The sequence below is a fragment of the Dermacentor silvarum genome, chromosome 2 (assembly GCF_013339745.2).
Source record: "Dermacentor silvarum isolate Dsil-2018 chromosome 2, BIME_Dsil_1.4, whole genome shotgun sequence".
NCBI classification, from domain to species: domain Eukaryota; kingdom Metazoa; phylum Arthropoda; class Arachnida; order Ixodida; family Ixodidae; genus Dermacentor; species Dermacentor silvarum.
In genome coordinates, this window is record NC_051155.1 from 139,230,164 (window position 1) to 139,251,379 (window position 21,216).

Consider the following 21,216-nt stretch of genomic DNA (forward strand, 5'->3'; position numbering starts at 1 on the left):
ATTGATTATTCTACTCTTGCTTCTTTGTGCCTATGCTCCTATATTTCTTGCGCTCTCGGTAACACCTCGCCTTCTCTCCATCCATGGCTACCGCACCACAACGCTGAGATGGATGCGAAAGTGAAATGTATAAGCTAAAAAAGAAAAAAAGAAAAAAATATATAAAAATAATAAGAGAAAGAAAGGAAGGAAGGAAGAAACATACCGTCCACGCACGCAGTCGACGCCGCAGAATGCAGGTGGTTCGGGAGAAAGAACTGAAATGATATTTAAGAAGGTCCAGTTTGTGAAACGTATGGGAAAAGGAAAGCTCAAAACGCGAGACAAAGAACAGCACAGGACGGGCGCCACTAACAATTGCGAATATTATTAGAACGCTTACGCACTGCAGTACAGAGAAACACGCGTACGTCAAGACTGAGAGATGCGGTCACGACGACGACTATCACATACCGACAGCATTTACTCAACCAGCATAGATCGAAGCACGAAAAGAACGAAAGAAAAAAGAAAAGATGGAGGGGGGGGGGTGTTGACGCAGATCTCAGACGTACGTTGGAATCTCTGCGAAGCGAAGCTTTAGTCAAGAGGTGCTTATTAAATAATACACAATTAAAAATATAACGGCGATCCGTACAACCGTGCTTGCTTTCCCCCTAAAGCATGTAACACGTCCGTGCAACGCTTATGTTTATCCGCCACAAACGTCCCAAATTTATTTTCGTGAACTTATTTTTTTTTTTTTTTATGCTTAAGGCCGGTGCTTACAGGCTATAACGAAATGCAAAACCCAATCAGGCTTACGCACAACTTAAGATGTCTACGCAGCGGTGTGATGAGGGCGAACGCGACGTATATATCATGCTTGTCGACAGAAGAATGCACGCATAGAGAAAAACCACGCACCTATAGCTACATACGAAGATTATGCACCTCCTGCACATACCGAATGGCTAAATCAAGTAAAATCAAGTAAAGGAAAAAAATCCCTCGAACATAACGTGCTGTTCCCTTAACAGGTCAGTGAGCTTTAGAGACACACCCATGAGCTGACAGTACATGTGCGTGCTTTATGTAGGATTTAAGCTTTTCAATTACGCAGAACTGAGATGTGCTTACCATGCACTACTTTGTAGGTTATGACATACACGGATTACAGAAACCTGTTTGCTCGTATACTATAGCGTTCGGCGAACATAACTATACCATTACACGTAATCACAATTTTAGGAAATGCTACGTGCAACCATACGTAGCCAGTCTTGGGGCACGGTGGTGACTGAATGTATATTTTGTTTCCTGAATTAAGCCACTGTTACAAATAAAGACAGAACTGCAGGAAACATAGCAAATCGGCATTGAGGCTTTCGGCTTGTTCGCGTTTAATTCATGCCGAATGTATACGTATTATCTAGCTAAAAGCCAGGCACTTGGTCTCTGGGTACAGGGTAACAGGCGAGCGGACCACACACTTACAACTCTTCGCACGACAGTTAAGCAAATTGCACGGACGGTACACAGAGTAACCTACCATCGCATAGGCGGATACGCTCCGCCTACTCGACGCCTTTGTAATTGGCCGAGTCACGTACCGTCTCACCTACCTAGAACTTAGCAAGGCTGAGGTGGAACAAGCCGATGCGCTCCTCCGTACCGCCTACAAGGCTGCCCTCGGACTACCAACAGGAACCCTCACGGATCGCCTTCTAGACTTAGGGATCTACAACACCTTTGAGGAGCTGAGGGCCGCGGTCATCATGTCGCAACGAGAAAGACTCAGCCTCACGCCCACGGGTAGGGACGTCCTACGTGGCTTATGGTATCCCATGCGGCCGCAATAGAGTGACGAAGAGCACGCGTACCGCTTTCCGCCAATATCCGAACCCAAATCCACACCGCGCCTATACCGAAAAACGTGAATCTCTTGTACCACCGAGCGCGTGGCGACGCCAGAGCCAGACAACTCACGAGGCAATACGGCACCGACCCAGACACGGACGCAGCCCGCTGTGACACACATGGCTGTTCGCTGGCCGTCGTTGGCTCGGCCCGCAGGCCAGGTATATTCACCTGCGCCTCAGCCAAGACCAGCTCGGCAAACGCGGCGGAGGCCCTAGAGGTCGCCCTCGCAGTCGAAACCAAAGAAACCGTGAGGCCGGGTTCTGATATCCTCATGGACTCTCAAATAGCATGTCGTTATTTCACTAGCGGCCGCGTTCCTGCGTGTGTAGCCCGCCTCATAGGTGCAACACTACATCACGAACACAGAATCATATGGTGCCCGGGACACATCGCAGCCACGGCGAACGACAGAGCGGACAGTGCAGCTCGAGCTATGACTCACCGAGCGAGTGTCCCCCGTCCAGACACCCTCCTCCCGTCCCAGGCGCCTCACACGCCCCGGGATATCCTAGAACACCAGCGTTGCGAAAGATAGCGCTACCCCCCGCCACACCTTCAGTTAGGTGTAAGGGACGCGTATGAGTGGCGTATCCACCCCACCGCATACATGGGCACTTGCCCGTGGTGCGGAGGCCAACCAACTCTCGCCCACATTACGAAGAAAATGCGAGCTCAGGCCACCCAAAATTATTACGCCCCACATTCCGGCGCAAAAAATTCAGAGAGGTGCATTGGGAAACCTGGCTCGCCAGCGAGGAAAAGAAGGCCCCAGAGGCACGCCTCGACCAAGCACGGCGGGCTGCTGAGGCCACTGGAGCTCTGGACTAGGGGCCCCACCCACCTGCTTCCCCAACCCTTTCCTTATACAATAAACGTTTTTTTTTTTTCAATTCAATCTATAGCTAAAAGCATGGTTTAAAAAAACCCACTATTGATCTTTCACGTGTTGAATAAAGAGATGTGCACTGAACGTGGCAGCAGCTCCATATATGGATGTAACTCGGAGGCCTCCCGGAAGCATTCGTAAAGCACAGTGCTGGTCAAAAGTTTCGAAGCCACTGAGCACGCGATAGGACCGGTCGACAAGCCGTCTACACCGGGGAGCCCCCGAATAGAACATCACTTAATTGCTTCGACACGTCAACTATTGAGACGGCCAGTACTCCACGCTCTTGCTGCGATTCGACGTTCTAGGCGCAGTGCAGAAGCAATGCCAACGGGGAACACGTACAAGCCTTATACCACTTTAGCAGTGATCTGCAATCTTCTGACGGAGACAGCAAACTTCATAAAACACTTAATAGTATAGTGTTGAAAGAAGAAAACGGCAGCTACAGAAACGTCCGAGACGCACTCGCAAATCTCTGTTCATGGCACTATAGGCTTTTAGCTATATTCGCAGATTTGCACAAACAAAATCGTCGACATCTCTCCTTCCTTTGTACCTCCTCTCTCTTTATCGTAGAAACCGTACTATAACCACGCAGCATCTCCAGCCTCCACAGGAGCAACAGCCCTGCGAGAGGAAGGAACATGGTAGCAATATTTAGCCCCGCATGCGTTACTGTATCAAACGTATACGGATAATATACGGCAATGCGTGAGCGCTGCATGCAGGCAGGAAATATTTAGCACGCCGCCATGCACGTTTTCCAGCGGTAATACGACACGCTCTCTATTCTCGTAGCCCAGCAACAACATAATAAGTGTTCCCGAGAGAAGCATACGCATATACGCGCGGTTTCGACACGCAAAAAAGAAAGAAAGGAAGAAAGAAAGAAAGAAAGAAAGAAACGGCACCCAGTCGCCAACGGCGCGCGAGCGACCCGCATTCCGGGATGTGCTCGCGTGTACTGCTGCTTCCGGAAATGGGCGTCTCCCTTCGTGACGTCCAACGGCGCATAAACACACACACACACACGCCGGAACCTGCCGTCGCTGCCGAGAGCACGCAGGGGGGTCACGCGGCACCTTCACCTATATCCCGTTTCCAGACCGGCGGCAGTAATTCATTCATTCATTCGCTCATCCGTCAGCGTGGGACTCACCACCGCTTCTATATATATATATATATATATATATATCCAAACGCCCGGCGCTGTTCTCTTCCCGGTATAGGACACACCAACAGATGCTGGCCCCAAGGTGGCTTCTCTCTCTGTCTCTTTTAGGTTACGCTATATAGTGTTGGCGTTAGCGTGCCGATATCCGTTTTCCGGCCGTGACAACCTTATGGTCGTCAGTCACGAAAGGGAAGCTATTTGTCTCCGTCCGAACGGCGCGGCGGGCGAAAGCGAACGACACGCGTTCGCGCGGCTTCCGTGCGGCTGTAGAGACACCGACATATCAATCCAGCCGGCACTGCGTACGCATTATGTGTCTGGGAGGTGGTTACCTCTCACGAAGAGCAGTCACAACGGAAATATTAATTCTTCTTCTTCTTATAATTATTATTGAAACCATACATACAAATGCCTCTATTTGTATGTCATCATCATCATCATCATACAGGCTGATGATGATGATGATGACATACAAATAGAGGCACGCTCAGCGATAGCCGCATCCATGGTGGGGGCGGAGTGCAAAAAACGCTCGTTACTTTTATTTAGGCGCACGTTAAAGAAACCGAGGTGGTCAAAATTGAACCGCGGTCCCCCACTACGGCGTGCCTCATAATCAGATCGTGGTTCTGACACATAACCCTTTCCCACCCCCCTCATGTATAATAATGAAGCTAAACGGCGGGGACCCGCTTCGTGCCCACACTAAGAATACATAAAATAATTATGAGTAACCCTGACTGATTTGTTGTTCATAGTGGCCCATTATCCTTAGCCTATAACACGGCCGCTGGATTAATAAAAAAAAAAGGTGTGGCCTGCTGCGTCGCCGTCAATGGACGAGCGCGTCTCGGCTAAGTTGACAGTTGCAGCCGCTGTTTTTGGTGAGGGCGCCACTGCTACGCTACAGTTTTCACGGGCTCGGGCCGGGCTCGGACTTTCTGGTGGTGTGCATGTAACATGCAGCGAGTTATCCTCGCGCGTCTCGACTCTGAAAAACCTGTTGCCCCGGCGCAGCTGGAAGCTAGCAGTGCTACTCCTGTGTACTTCCCTTTTCTTCGTCCGTCGTATTTTGCACTGTTTCAACAGAATATAAAAGTCCAGAAAGACCGAAGTCACCTCAAACCAAAGGATGCCATTGTATTCCTTACCTAAATCAATGTAATTAATGCTTTCAGCGCGGTGCAAGCGCGTTCGCGACTTGCTGATTCTTCAAAGGCGAATTGGTAAAACGATGACTGGTAACATAAGATAATTCGTCACGCGGCTGAAAATGGTACTGCGTCCATCCATGATTGCACGCATGTTCTCAAACGGCCGCCTAGCAGCAGCGCATTACGCTGCACCATGGAGGAACGAGACGCTTTCTTTCTCTATTTGTTCCATCCATACACTGCGATCACGCTTTTTTCCCGCTCGTATCATACCACGAAATCACTTCAAATCATAGGTTAGCACGAATAATTTTTCCTCATCCTCACCAAAACCTCAAAAAAGCACAGGCCGTCACTTACAGACAGTTGCAGACTAGGACATACATCACACCAACAACACTAAGCAGGATCAATCCTGACCTTCCTACTGCATGCCCACACTGCGGCCACGAATACAACAACTTCGAACACATGCTCTGGCTGTGCCCTGCCAACGCGGGCACGGACTTTGCTGACCAGTCCTCCTGGGACTCAGGCGCTCAGAAGCACAGAGCTCATCGCACAGCTTAAGGCTGTCCAGAGGGCCCGGGCCGTCGCCGAAGGACTCTGTCTACCGGTACCCGACCTGAGTGGAGCCACCGGATTGATTGGCGGGGGGGTCTCAGGACCTCAATAAAGTTCGTACTCACTCACTGCGCTCACGACCGGTCGTGGCTGCGCTTCGGCTATAGTGTACTAGAATACGGTTGAGTGGAACGAGCGGCTGGGGCGGCGCATGCTTTGCAGTGAGGGGCCCGACGTGGAAAAATACTTTGGCGGCGCTGCGATAGAAGTGGATTGGGCCGCATCAAGGTCGCGCCGTTGGAAACTGCATGCTGGCGATACTGCTCGGCAGAGTCATTCGTACTACTTCGCGCGCTGGTATTTGCGTTCAGACCGCTCAAATGGTGTTCGTAATTGCATATGACATGTATTTATGCCTTAAGAATAAATTCCTTTCATTCTCTTCTTTATTTAATTTTTGTTTAATGCCACTCGGTGATCTTTTTCAGTCTCGGGCCGGGTTCGGGCCGGTTTCGAGCCGGGCTCGGGCCTAAGGTAAAGGGGTAACGGGCCGGGCCGGGCAGGTAACGTAATTTATTTCCGGGTCTCGCCATAAAACTTTTGGGCGGGCTCGGGCGGGCAGCCCAACGTAAAGACGGGCCCGGGCCGGGCTGAAAAAATCGGCCCGTGCAGTGCTCTAGATCCGAGTACGTTATACCGCGCTTTAAGTGGATACATCACTATAGTTCATGCGGGGGGATGGGCAGTCATCCAACATATTCAACTACGGTTGTCCCCGTTTTAGAATAAGGAAGCTGAAAATTTCCGGGCTAATTTAAACTATATTCGAATACAAAATTAACACGTGTGCGTGTGTGTCATCCGCGCTATCTTTAAATGACTTCCAGCTCACTTACGAGCTTGTCACTCGATGGAAACATGTGTCAGGGATGTTAGAATATTTTCCCACTAAAATAAAAAAAAAAACCAAGCCATTTTGGTCGATCTTGGTACTCACGCCTTCTTAAAGGGTCACGTGCGACTTTGCATTCTATCTCCATTCGACAGCGGCCGCCGCAGCCACGAATGGAAACCCGACTCTGCGCTCAGCGGCTGAACGCCAGAGGTTGTACCGTGGCAGCCCAAAAACAATCGTTTTCAGAACGCACAGGTACCACCACGCGCTAACTCACCACGGTTACGATGCCACAGCGATTGCCACACTGCGCAGACCACAGCGGCGCGCGTACCGTACACAGCCAAGTGAGATAACGCGCCGCCACGCCCCGAAGAGAGCCTCGCCAGGTCAAACACGCGGCGGGGCCGGCCGCCGAGTGCGGCGGTGAAGGTGAAGGGGGGACAGGCGACGACGAGTGGGGCCACGCGAGGCACGACCCCGAGGGCACGCGAGCAGAGAGAGGGGTGGCAGTGAAACGCAAGCTAACGCGGCAACCACGACGCTCTCTGGGCAAGTCGGGCGTGCGACTGACTCGCTTCGCGGCCGCCCCACTCGAGGTCGGTCGGGGCACGCCGGGAGAAGGAGCTGAGGTGTCTTGCGGATACGAAGAAGGCGGACCTCGTCGCTCAGCCGGGGCAGTCCTCGCGGCCACCCCACGTTTAAAACTTCATCTCTCGGTCTACAGAAACAAAGATGGCGAGGGGGGGGGGGGGGGCGTTGCGTCGTGATAACGAGCTACAAAGGAAACCACCACGAGAAGAAACAAACCGAACCCAGACACTGTGCGGCGCACATCCTCCGCGCTGCCGAAGTCACGCGGGGGATGACTGCACGGCCGCCCGCTATGGGCATTTATAAACCACACGGGGAGCGTGTTGAAAACGGGCAATCGAAAAGTGACATGTCCGAAAGGAGTGGCTGACCGCCGCAACCACCCTTCACGACCAACGATTCCTTGCGGACTTCATCGGCCTGGCGCTGAAGCACGCCGCAAGCGACGTCCTGGACTGAGGGCATCGATGCATTTTTTTTTTATCGTAGAATAAAGTGATTTCTCTCTCTCTCCGAAAGGAGCAACCACGTCTCTTTTCCCGGCGGCGTTTCACGAATCCTCTCTAATATATATATATATATATATATATATATATATATATATATATATATGTGTGTGTGTGTGTGTGTGTGTGTGTGTGTGTGTGTGTGTGTGTGTGTGTGTGTGTGTGTGTGTGTAAATTATGGTGTTTTACGTGCCAAAACCACGATCTGATTATGAGGCACGCCGTAGTGGGGAGGGAGAAACTTTAATGTTTAAATGAAATTTTAGGTCCCGTAGTGGGGGACTACGGAAATTTGGACCACCTGGGGTTCTTTAACGTGCAACTAAATCTAAGTACACAGGTGTTTTCGCATTTCGCCCCCCTCGAAATGCGGCCGCCGTGGCCGGGATTCGATCCCGCGACCTCGTGCTCAGCAGCCCAACACCATAGCCACTGAGCAACCACGACGGGTCCACGAATCCCCTCTGCGGTGTGCCGCGGGAGGCGACCTGGAGGTGGCTATCTAAACAAGGAGTCCGGGGCCACCGCTTGGCCGGGACCAACTGCAGCGCAAGCTTGCGCGTGAATGGCGTCAAGCGTGACTAGTTCCGTTTCGCGGAGCCTAAAGTGGCTACCTCGTTCGCTTTAGCTATAATGTTCGCAGCAACAATCTGGAAGCAGGTATTCCTGACACGGGATATCTGGGTCCTAGACAAAGGGCGCGGCATCGGCGCAGCATGTATGTACTGTATACGCTAGCTGACATGCGTAATGCATTACGACAGCGTATACGCTCCGAGTCGTTACTTGTGTGATGAGAGCCGTACCTGCAGCGATGCAGTGAACAGCGCCCAAATACCTTCGACAACGTTCGGTATACTCCGAAGAACGCAACACCCGTCATTCTTCCCACGGCCGTCCTCCTGAATAAGCCGTGGCTGCGCTCCAGCGCCGTGTACCCTCGCTCGTTCCACGCCATTGCTGCTCTTTCAATTTTCGCTGCAATCTTACGACAGCGTGCTTACGAACACTTTGATCAATACCTTCCGGGCTTTCACTCAGACAACGGCGTATGTTTGGCTTGGCTGGTCCGAAAGTAAAAAGTCAAAATTGCAGATGCGGTATATGGAGGGAAGCATACCCTCCGTTTTTTTTTTTTCGTTTTTTTTAATGCTACGCACAGTTCTGGTAACCTGGTGCGTAAGTCCTTCATTTGCTAAAACATAAATTTTGGGGTTTTACGATGCAAACCCACGATTTATGATTATAAGATACGCCGTAGTGAGGGACTCCCGATTAATTGAATTAATTTCGACCACCTGGGGTTCTTTAACGTGCACCCAATGCACGGTACACTACACGGGCGTTCTTGCATTTCGCCACCATCGCAATGCGGCCGCCGCATCCCCCCTCGGGCTTAGCTCCTTTGCTAACAGGCCAAGTGTACAAAAAATATGGTGCGAACCAGGAGTAAATGTATAGAACCACCACAAACCAAACATAGCCACTCAAACAACACAACATCCCGGCGCTCCTCCTAATTAAAAGGCGACCCATAAACCCGCATCTGCGTGAAGATAAGTGTTGAAGCAAGGCGAAGCGAGGTCTACTTCTAGGAAGAGGTAGCAAAACACAACTATAGAGATTAAAGCCGCGACGGTGATTAAATAATGGGTAAACCACAAGCGTGGACCAAAATAAAACCGGAACCCTCTACACGAAGGAGGTCACCAGCTGCTAGAACAACTCTGCGCAAACCTGCGTAGGCATGACCACACGCGCTGCATGCTTCTACCGCCGCGGTAAAACCAACGGTTATCGAGCTTAGCTCAGACTCTGTGTTCCTCGTTTAACTACTGCAAGACTAGAAGAGTAAGGAGTTGATGGCGTGAATGCGACCGTGATTCCTGAACGTGAAGCACGTGCAGTATTTTTTCTAAATTTCCTTAAAAGCCTGGAGAATAATGACAACATTGAGGATCTCGCACAAACTACAAACGAAGGACTCTACTATACAACCCACACTTTCGTTCTCCAAATCTCTACGAAAGCACCGACGGTCTGCATTATACGAATCAGCTGTTCTGTCACTGTTCTTGTTTGCTGAAGGATCGCGGGGTTCACTGAGAGAAATCCGAGAACATTGCGGCACGATCGAGTACAAATGTCGCCTTCACACGTTGGGCCCTGGCCAATGACAACATGAAAGGGTGCACCTACACATCCCGTTTCCTTTCTTTCTTTCTTTCTTCTCTTTTTATTTATTTATGCGATTGGGTCAGCGTGATCTACCGCCTCTTCGAAGCTCCAGCATGCTCCCTTTGAAGCTCCAGCGCACAGTCGACAGCCAAATCTGCGGGCAGCTGCTGAATTATACCACGGTAGAGCGCCAAGCGACGTTTCGTAACGCTTACGCAAGTGAGGCGCACGCAAAAAGGTACCATCACACGGTAGCATTAACATTACAACCTGGACAACGGTCAAGCCAAGTGACGTTAACATGGCGTCACCATCCGTTATCGATGACGATCAACCGCCGCCGGGAAACTGCACCGCGCGCTTCCATCAACAACCTCTGTCGGCCGACGTGCCTCTTGACGTCACAGCTGCTAACACTCTCGACCTTCATTTGTCCATGCATCCTCGCCGTCCGTCATTGGAATAATCTGCAGTGACACATTTGTCCAAAATTTGAACGGTCCGTTTCACCTCAATTGATAATCACGTTCGGATTCTTGTGTCACTTCATTAGTTCTTGGTTTGAGTACGCGTATGTTCATTAATGTGTCTGTTCGCTTTCTTGTTAACGACTTCTTGTTTCTTGTTAACGACTTCTGTAGGAATCCTAAACCAGTGTGTTTCTGCCCACATGGTTTAGGCAATAGCGCTTGTCTAACTTAAGCTTGCAACGCTATAGGAAACATATGCATCTTCTCGTATGCATTTTTCTTAGTTCACCGTACGCGGAGATCCCCGCCTATACAGAGAGGGATCTTCAGCGATGACGAGACGATTCAAAACCCGAAAGGCGCGAGCGCCCTCGAACGAACATGGCTCCCCGCGTAGCGCATGCAGACGAACCGGAACTGTCAGTCACGCGACGCCTCGTCCTTTTGTCTTTCTCCCCCCCCCCCCCCCCCCTTCCAATTCACTTTCGCGTCGCGCCGGTGACGTATCGCTCGGCGGAGGCCCAAGGGCTTCCCGAGGCAAGCGCAGCGAGCACACAGCACACGCAGAAAGCGCGTTCATGGGCGCGTGCCGACGGCGACGACGACGCGCGTAGCAACAGCGCAAACGCACTCGTCGTCGGGCCGTTCAACGACCTTGAAACCCTGCTGTTACCGCTGCTGCTGTGTACCGCCCGAACAGAGCAACATGTATAAGGACGTTTAAAACAGTTCTCCAGTAGAGAAGGCATCCCGAAAGTGAAGCCAGGCAGCCGCCACCTATAATACTCAGGGTAAGAAGTGAGGCCATACAGTGGAGAATAGGAAGCACTTTCTTCGCGCTTCCTGCGTGTGGCTATAGTGGCTATAGTATCGCCGTACAAGTCCTATACGCAACGCATGTCTCTGTGTCGCTGGTTATAAGCATGAAACCAAATTTCACGCTTTTTCGTGGCGTGCATTTCATGGGATATCAAGTGATATCAGTACTCAGCAAAAAAAAAAGAAAAAAAAACACAAGAAAGAAAAAAACAACGGGCCTTTATTTTACAACTCCACATTCAAATTGGCAGAGCAAAAAAAAAAAAAAAAAAGACAGAGCCCTTTCACTATGTGAAGATGGAAGACCAATCAAGCAGTTGGTTTTGTTTAAGTATATATTTTTTAATTTGGTAGAGCTAATAAACCCCCCAGCAAAAAAATAAAATTTGATATGCCCCTAAGTTCAATATGAAGCCAAAAGAACCCCTATAACCACGGCAAAATTTTGTGTTCCGTCTATTTTTTTTTTCCCGCACATCATACATTCTCAACACCCGTTGTGTGCACACACCCACATGAGGCGGTCGTAAATATGCCATTAGACTACTAATGACGAAAGCAAATTCATGGTCACTCCCCCCCCCCTCCTCCCCCCCCCAAAAAAAAAGAAAAAAAAAAGGGGGGGGGGGACGTTAATGAGCTACGAGAAGTCGTGTGTAAAGTTTCGCCGCGTCGTCAGCGCCGGTGGCTAAAGGCGAGAGAACCCGTACAGCGCATATCGGCCTACCGACAATAGCACCGGGTCAGAAAGGAGGCGGCTGACCACAGGGGGGGGGGGGGGGGGGGGGAGCGAAGTGATAGCAAAAAGCTTGTCTCCCCCCTTTACCGACCCAACGCTTCTTGACGAGCCTATATGCCGCAGCTTCCGACGCATCGAAAGTTGGCGGCCCCTATCAGCGCGTCCCGGGTTGCGAGTTCTGCAGCGGGGGTTCGGAAATGCCGATAAGACGAGAGCACTCGAACCACAGCTTGACCCGCGCTTACACGGTCCTGCATGCACACGGCACCTGGCTTTGCCGCACGGCCTGTCGTCGGTCGCGCCCTTGCGCAACGGCTTCACCTCGCAGCTTATAGAGAGGCACGCTGCTTCCGTCGCCCTTTGAAAGCCGTCTCCCACTGTGCACACGGCACCGTTGGTAGACTCCACGCCTATGCGACGTCAGCATGCACGGACGATAAGGATGGAAGTGAAGCGAGGCACCGGACGTACTTGTTCAGTTCAGAGTTTTCATCCACGTATACGAAACCAGCGCAAGGTGGAAGGAGAGGCAGTTGGCAAATACTACTGACAAACAGTACTCGAGCCATATAGCTGTGCGCTGAGCTGCCGTCCTCCGGTCTAAAAAACGATGCTGATAATAATTTCCAACGGCATGCCTTTTGAAAAGGGGCGGAGACGAATAGTTACTTAGCCTGCTTGAGCTAATCGTGCTTTTTTACTACATCTATTGTAGTCTATCGTCTTCCCTATCTGTAGTTTAAATTATTTATCTTTATTAAACTTCTTCTTTTTTCTGGGGTTTTACATGCCAAAACCAGTTCTTATTATGAGGCACGCCGTAGTGGAGGGCTCCGGATTAATTTTGACCACCTGGGGTTCTTTAACGTGCACTACAACGCAAGCACACGGGCGTTTTTGCATTTCGCCCCCATCGAAATGCGGCCGCCGCGGCCGGGATTCGATCCCGCGATCTCGTGCTCAGCAGCGCAACGCCTTAGCTGACTGAGCCACCCCGGCGGGTCTTTCTTTATTAAACTTCTATCTCTAACTGTAAAGTTACCTAGGTAACTAGGTAACTTTACGACCCCAGCGACCCCAGCTCCATCTTTTCCGGGCTTTTTTTTTTTTTTCAAACCAATAATGAAACGTTTCTAGCTCGATCGCATAACAATTAACACCCCCTTCAGCGTCGAACTCAAGCGCTTCTGGAAAGTATAAACGTTCAATATACGGTACTGGCTGGATGGATATTTTGGCACTCCATTAGAATATGCCGAGCCGTCTCTGGACTTCTGCTGCAGCAGACACACGCCTCATCGTGTTGCGAATATAATTGCTCTGCGTAAACCGTGCAATTTATTAGGTTTTTAAAACCTCAGCATCTTACAAATCGCTGCTGACCTAGATGGGCGAGCGAGATCTGACTTGCTTCCCACGTGACGTCGTAGAAAAATATTTCAAGTATGCCGCTCCACTAAGCTTCTCTTTAATGGTATATCTATACACTCTTTTTGTGTATCCGCGAAAGTAAAAAAATGCAAATGCAATAAACTTCAGCGTTTCTTCAAAACAGTCGCACAGTTCCGCCTGAGAAACGCGGATCGTCTGCTGCCGCCACTGGACTGAACTGCACCACAACTGGACTGGACAGTCTTCCCACTATTAGACACAACTGGACCACCACTGCACTGATGAGTCTTTCTACTACTGGACCGAACTGCCGAAACCAAATCATGCGAACAAAAGACAATGTGTAGTACATCGTGACTGAATAGCTTATGTCGGATTAACACACAACAAAGCCGGATTATATTACATACCTGCCAACACCCCCAAATGTTTTCGTAAAGAGTACCAATTTGGGCTCGTTCTACGATTTTGCGAGCGTTTTGTAAATATTTACGAAATATAGATTGTATTCGCGAAGATATTTAAAGGTGTCGAACATATATACGAAGAAACAAATTGTGATAATACCTGTGCCAACTTTACGCTCTGCGCAAGCTTATACTGTCAGTCTCTGCTGTGCCTAACTTCCGGCTAAACAAAGCGCGTATGTATATCCTCATATAAAAAAGGTGCGCGCTCAGGATTAGAAAAATGCGTGCTAACCATGCATGCATGGTTTCGGGTCGTTTCTTGTTGCGCAGTTGTCTGGATCTTCACAGGGTCTTCTGCAGTCTCTTTTACATACGCCTCACGACGTCAACTGCCTCTTTCTGATTGGTTACAGTAAAGTTCAGAGCACTATTTTCCAGTCACTTGTGAAACGCAACTGAACAATTGCTGCTGTCAAAAGACCCCGTGCTGACGATATCCGCGAGCTTAAATTGCTTGCTCCTATGCGCATGCGTCACAAATCACGCGCGTGGACTAAGAACACACAGAGCGCACAACCTTAATTTAGTCAAACGCCACCAGTCGACTATGTCTGATTGCATATTCACGACAGTTGAGGGTGCGGAAAGAGTGCCGGCCTGATGTGCGGTCCGAATAGAGTGCGCTTGCAGCAAGTCAATGAATGAATGAATAAATCAATCAATTAATTAATCAATCAATTCTAGCCGACAGCGGTTAAACATTTACACCAAACTGGGAGGGAAAGGCCAAGAAAGCTTCACTTTAAAACGGAAGTTCTGCCTCCAGTTTATTTTCTAGTAATGAACCTGTTACCACAAAATAAATAAATAAATAAAAATGAATAACAAATTTAAAACACTGAACTAAAACTTTGATATAGATTACTTTATCAGCCAGCCTACACTGATTTATAGTTGCTGTTTTTTTTTTTTTCTTCACTGTTCCTTTAGGTGCACTGGTAATCTCGTCAGAGTTGCTCATCCGACTTCGCCCCTGAAGATGCATATTTCAGCCGACGCAAGCGGAAGCGAATGTGACACCTGCTATATACCGGAGGCCGCAGTATTTATAGCCGCTGAACCGTCAAAGCGGTTGGCTGGTGGCACTCAAAGCGCAGGGCCGCACGCAAGCACGTAAGAATACAAACACTAACACAAGGACAAGTCAGTGTTCGTCTGTGGGAGATTACTCTTCACTTCACACGCACCATAAATTTCGGTGAATTTTCGAAAGCTGTGGCCCTAGCTGACGTCACTGAGATCACGATAAGCGCGAAGGTAATCCACGCACTCTTGAAAATAAAGTTCGCAAACGGCTAGTAAATGCGTGCATTTACTATATTATTATTTGTATTTTGCTGCATTCTTACTAGTTCTTCACTAGTCAGCGGTTAGTAAAGTAAGTGCTGCCTTTACTAGCCAGAGCGGCCTTTCTGGTAGTTTTCGCTAAGTCACTACTAAGCCACTTGTACCTCGTCTGGCCGTGGTCTGTTATGCAAATTTTCTTATGCAAAATTCAGATGAACTGTAGTATTATTCATTGTTGTGCCAGTTAACGGTGATGTGCGACGTCACAGCACACATATATGCAGTCAGAAGTATATAGAAATTTCAGTACAAAGCTTTGAGTATTCATCCAAATGCATAGGTGCTCACCGGTGCAGCATGTTCTCCCCCAAGCTCTTGAAGTTACTCTTAGAGCACGTGTCACGTAGCACCTTCGTCGTTGTTCTGTATGTGTGTTCTTGCTTATCGTTGCTTGATGGAGTTATGCAGTATTGTTACCCGGAGTCATTGTGACGCAGTGTCCCTGGTAAGTATTACGCACACCAATAATTTATGCTTAATATATAGCGAAATGACTCCGGTTCTCTCTCCTTTTCTTTTCATATGTATTATTTGACCTTCTTATGCTTTTACAATAACGTCGACTTAATGTGACAATACAAGCGGCACTTATAAATCGAATGGACCCCATTGTATTGTTGGTAACTTCAGCTGCGTTAATACCTGCACGGCCGACATAGTACATGGTTGGTGCTTCATCCTAGACTCAGCAGGTAGTGAAAAGTATAAACTATCATATTACTACCCGGGTTTACTAAGAAGGTAGTACTTTATGTGACAAGTAACGTGTTAGTATTAGTTCGTGAACATGACCACCTTTTTTTTTTTATTCAAGAGTGTGGGCGCAATCTACAGAACAAATAAAAGTCGTATTGATGAGAAGTCGCTATAATACGAGCTTAATAACAATAAGTATACGCGTTTTCCTTTCCATTTAATTGCTCCTTACCACCCGCAAAAATGTAGTGTCTACGTCGCCGCCATTGCAAATTTACGGTCACCTGGTATACATTCTACCTAGCGCCAAGACATCCTTTTATAATGTTCCCGCCAAGCTCACGCGAAGCGAGACGAGAGCCGGTGCTCGGCAGCTAAAACCCGCCAGACTCACCCAACTCCGCGTCCGTTGAGGAATGGGGCACGTAATCCAAACTCTCCGTGACACCACCGGCACTGGTCGACGTTGCAACACGATGTCGTCAGATGACGGCATTTCAAATCCGAGTGCCGCGTTCGCGGTCCGAGCAGCAAACTTTCGGCGACATCTTCCGCGACGCAGCCAATTCACGCAACCCGTACGAAGGTTCGAAACACGCACGCACACACACAAAAAGAAGTGTGAGAGAAACGGGCGGAAAGAAAAGAAAAATGCTAAGAACACAGAGGCACAGTAAAGCTTCCGTCTCAGACACCGCAATCAACAAAAGGGGCACACGGTGATGGCAGGCGCGCGAAGTTCAACCCACGGTGTTGGTGGATGCAGCTCCCGGCACTGACCTCTACGATAGAAGGCGGGAGAAAGAATGGAAGAGAAATGCGTCCGCAACAAACTACGGGTAACGAAGGGAAGAACTCGGTGAGCACGTGTGAGAGAGAAGCCAAGCGGCGGCGTTCACAGCTGAGAAGTTCGAGCGCTCTTCGCGCTCCAGCGCTAAAAGGGGCCCGCAAGACGACGAGCAGGCAGCGGCGAGCTCGGCCGATGACGAGACTCCGTTGCGCCGAGCGCAGAACGATCTCCGGGAGAGAGACGCACGGCACGCACACCACCCACACAGCCAGCCGGCGGCGCGGTCTGCCACACTGCTGCGCTGACTCGCGCCGCTCCCCTCCACAAGCGCGCCCTTTGGCCGACGCGCGCGTCTGCGTTGGCAGTGCGCCGAGGCGCGCCCTGACGTCGAAGTGTGACGACGCGAACGCAAGCGCGCGCGCGTTGCAGGGAAGCGCCCGGACGGGGGGAGCTTGGAAAGCGGGAATTGCAGCCGTTGCGCGGGGTGAAGCCGAGCGTCGGACAGCCCGCCCGAGCGGCGTCGATGAACAACGGATGCGGACGGACCGTAGCGCGAGCCGGACTTAAAAAAGGAAAGAGGTGTGTGTGCGTGCGTGCGTGCGTGTGTGTGCGTGTGTGCGTGCGTGCGTGCGTGTGTGTGTGTGTGTGTGTGTGTGTGTGTGTGTGTGTGTGTGTGTGTGTGTGTGTGTGTGTGTGTGTGTGTGTGTGTGTGTGTGTGTGTGGTGTGTGTGTGTGTGTGTGTGTGTGTGTGTGTGTGTGTGTGTGTGTGTGTGTGTGTGTGTGTGTGTGTGTGTGTGTGTGTAAACGCGACGTATCAAATGAAAACGAGCATACGAGACAATGTGCAGACGCATACTTGTCTCGGTGGTCAGCTCGCAGGCGCCTATCGACATCTACATCATCGTGTGACGCTACCATTGTTCGGTATTCCTGATGCAGGCTTATCGGACGCCCTCACTTCACATTTCATTCAAGCAAAGAAAGGTTTTTCCGTTGCTGTTCTGTTTTGTTTTATGACTGTAGGGATACGAACTTAGAATAGGCCATCGGCTCTACCCAATAACGTGCGCATACATTCGGACAAGTAGGACTCAAAAGTGGTGTGATTTTGCGTTCTTAATGCGTTCGCATTTATGAGTGTCAAAGTGGGGGGAGAAGTGTAGTGCGCGAAGTGTGGGAAGCCGGCCACGTAGCTGCGAGAAGTGACGGTGTTCTGCTGCGGACCACTGTCAGCTACACTTCGCTCCTCGAAGGAGGAGGACGTGTGTCGAGTGAGCTCCTGAACAACACTTTGAAATGTGGCGAACACGGTTGAAATCATGCAACCGGGACCTCAAACGGGTGCGACGTAATGCTTTTACCGCTAAATCAACGCCGATTTCTTTTTGTTCGCTTACTTCAACCCTCCACCTCCTAGGGTCTTTATCTCTCCTTTCACCTTCCATTGCAGAGTAGCATATGTTAGCGAACACTTCTACACCGGCAAACCTCTATGCTTTTAAACAAATAGGTCTCTCTCAAGCAGGTCGAATCCCGTTTTTTCACTCCTATCCTTACATCGAAGACCCTGTTTGTGTATAAGAAAGACCAAGAGAAGAAATTTTAAAAAAGAAAAGCGGACAGCATGAAGAAGGAACGATAGAAAAGCAAAGTGAATAAGCACCCGCTTGTACTCGGTTTGACCATTTCCGTGCAGTGTCGAGGCCAGCCACAAAACGGACGGGGACGGAAGGAGACGCCCGCCCGCACGCGCGCGCGCGCACGCACGCACAGCACGCACGCACGCACACTTATTTGAGATTTCACAGAAACCATTCTTACAGCCTCTCGTCGAAACTCAATTTCAAGAGCCTATACAGTAGTCGCAATTCCATATGCACGATATGCAATACATAAGCGAATAAGCCACGGTGCCGCACCACTTGGATAGAGCAACTGCTACGCGCAGGAGGCGAAGCCCAACGACGCACTCTGCTACGCGCACTGCACGCAAAATGAGCGGGGCAGCCGGGTGCGAGAGGGCGGCGGAAGACGATGTGCGGCTGCGTCATTCCGAAAGCATCTCGCCTGGCAGCAGAACTGCCGCACCTCTGTTTTTTTTTTTTTTTTTTTCTATTTCCATTCCCGTACTGCGAACAGCCGCCCTTTTGTCTGCATGCCACTTCGCAACTACTCATCATATACGCTTCTCCCTCAGCGCGCTGGCGTCCGAAAAAGAAAACGCATTCGTCGCAACGGCCTTTCACGCACCAACGGCCAAGCAGCGGCCTCTAGGGTCCGAGAGGACCAGGCTGACGAAACGCGCTAGCCGACCCATATTCCCAGATGCACGCGAGTCTGAGTCCCTAGAGAGAGGGAAGCATCTATAGTAGACTATACTTAGCATAATGGGTCTATCGCAAACAGTCGAGAGCCTCGATCAGGGTGCGCTTTGCTTAAGATATAGCATGTATGTATCATGTATGCGCGGATGGACGGCAGCTGAAAGGTGAGGAATGTCTGCCATGTTTGCCCGATGCCCCATAGTGGGTATGAGGCCACGAGTTCAGAGCACAACAGCAACTATACAATGTTGCCAACGCCCCCGAAAACCTCCTGCTCGCGTCGCATGCTATACAGCCGCATCACCTATTTTGGCCGCCTGGGACTGTTACTGACAGCGAATTCACTGGTGCGTGCGTGAGTGATGTGTGCCACGAGAAAATAAAGTTTAGATTTCCCCACATAAAGTTTCCCTGCCAATTATAAAACGCCGAAGTAACTGGAGAAAGTGATTTAAAAATTAAATTATGGGGTTTTACGGGCCAAAACCACGATCTGATTATGAGGCACGCCGTAGTGGGGGACTCCGGAAATTTGGACCACCTGGGGTTCTTTAACGTGCACCTAAATCTAAGTACACGGGTGTTTTCGCATTTCGCCCCCATCGAAATGCATGCAGCCGCCGTGGCCGGGATCCGATCCCGCGACCTCGTGCTCAGCAGCCCAACACCATAGCCACTGAGCAACCACGGCGGGTATATATGAGAAAGTGATTTCAACGCCGTTCGACGCTCTTCACTATCGTATACTATGCGCCCGATCATGCAGCTGTATAACGTCGTGTCAGTTAGGTGATTGAACTTGCTCCAGTTAATAAGTCAGCGCTCGCCACATAGGTCGTATGTCGCTGAACCCTGCTTCGAGGGCATTTCCCCCCTTAAAAAACGGTCGAAGACACGAACTGCCCAAGCAGATCAGGCAGCCAGCTGCATGCGCAAGACTTTGGTGACCGTGTATACGATTCCAAGTATATACTATATATACACCGGACTAACGATGCCCGCTGAAACGCGCTACTCGAGCTCCGGCTAGTTCGTTAACCTCTTAGCGGATGGCGAAGACCTTCAGCGCGTAATTGAGAAATGTCAATGTCAGACGAGGAGGACACTGCGAACACGGGGCACAAGCGCGACAATAAACAAGTCGTCTGAAACCAAGGAAGCTACGCGAGGAAAATGAATGCAAGCCGCTACAAACATATATCTTTAAAAAGCTAGGGCAAGCATTGCTTAAAAAAAAAAAAGAAGTACAAGAAGAAGTGAGAAAACGAGAGGAAGCAGCCCCAGGCCAAGGCGGCGAACTCTGCCGACAGCCAATTACCAAGTCAAAGAGGAAGCACGCTAATAACGTTGGAAAGAAATAAAAAATAAAAATAAAGAACGCGTCTACGCGTGTTTCGATCACGGGGAAAAAGGGAACGAAACCAGGAACACAAGAAAATTCTAATCAATCACCGGGGCAGCGTCAGTACACGCCTTTCTCGCTTTATCTCTTTTCGTAGTTGTTTTCACATACTATAGAAGACTTTGCTTTGTATTGAGCGGATACCTAAAAGCAGGTCCCTTAGGGACCTCATATATGCGTGCATCGGACAGCATCGTACGCATGTTCCACTCGTTCTTCCCTGGTTATCCTCGTGTAGGCGGACGTCCGCGACGACCTCTGCAAGGCGTCACATAGTGATCGCGCCGTCAGAGACGCCCCACGAAGATGCGATTCGTGTGGTGTGATCGATGTGGTACGGAGATCACGAACTGCCGCAATGCAAACGGGTCCCCACAGAACCAGCATACCACGACACCGATGCGAACACAAAGCCTGTCTTGACACAACGCCGTCAACGGAGGATAAGGGTTCGAATGAAGTAGAATAGCAATAAAATATGCGCATGCAATGGTGTGACGCATGTCGAGACGTATCTGCGGCTCGAACGCACACTATAGAGCGAACTGAGATAAAATACAGATTAGCAGATTACGTTCGTGAAATAACGGATCAATCACATGTAATAGAATGCAGTCTTGGCGCGCCAGAGTGTCGAAAAGAAGAGCGGCCATGTCACAATTTCACGGACGAATGAATGACGTCACCGTGAATGGCGTCACCAGCTTGCATGCTGACAACTTTACTTGCGATTCTAACCCGAGGTCCGCCATATTGGTTAAGTCAAATGAGGTGTGGAGAAGCACACTTGCAGGTTGTATTAAAAATACTAGCTTTCGGCTACATCGACCTCAGTATCGAAGTCAGGCCAGAACACGTGATTTAAGGTAGAAGCTAGTTGTGGCGAGGACCGTACGACCACAAAATAAAAA

The 21,216-nt window shown here is 49.9% G+C and overlaps 1 protein-coding gene across 6 annotated transcripts in view; it reads right to left on the reverse strand.

Annotated features, from left to right (window-relative positions):
- The window catches only part of LOC119441840 (tyrosine-protein phosphatase non-receptor type 4), a 356,409-nt gene that overhangs the window by 287,095 nt on the left and 48,098 nt on the right, over positions 1-21,216 (reverse strand). For 2 of the 6 annotated variants that reach the window (XM_049661657.1, XM_049661660.1), the window contains exon 2: positions 206-257. The exons of 2 other annotated variants lie outside the window; for them this stretch is intronic. The gene's annotated coding sequence lies outside the window, so the exon portion shown is untranslated. Of the gene's footprint in view, positions 1-205; positions 258-16,183; positions 16,877-21,216 lie in introns of those variants that run through there. 2 more of the 6 variants (XM_037706474.2, XM_049661659.1) reach the window with 1 other exon arrangement.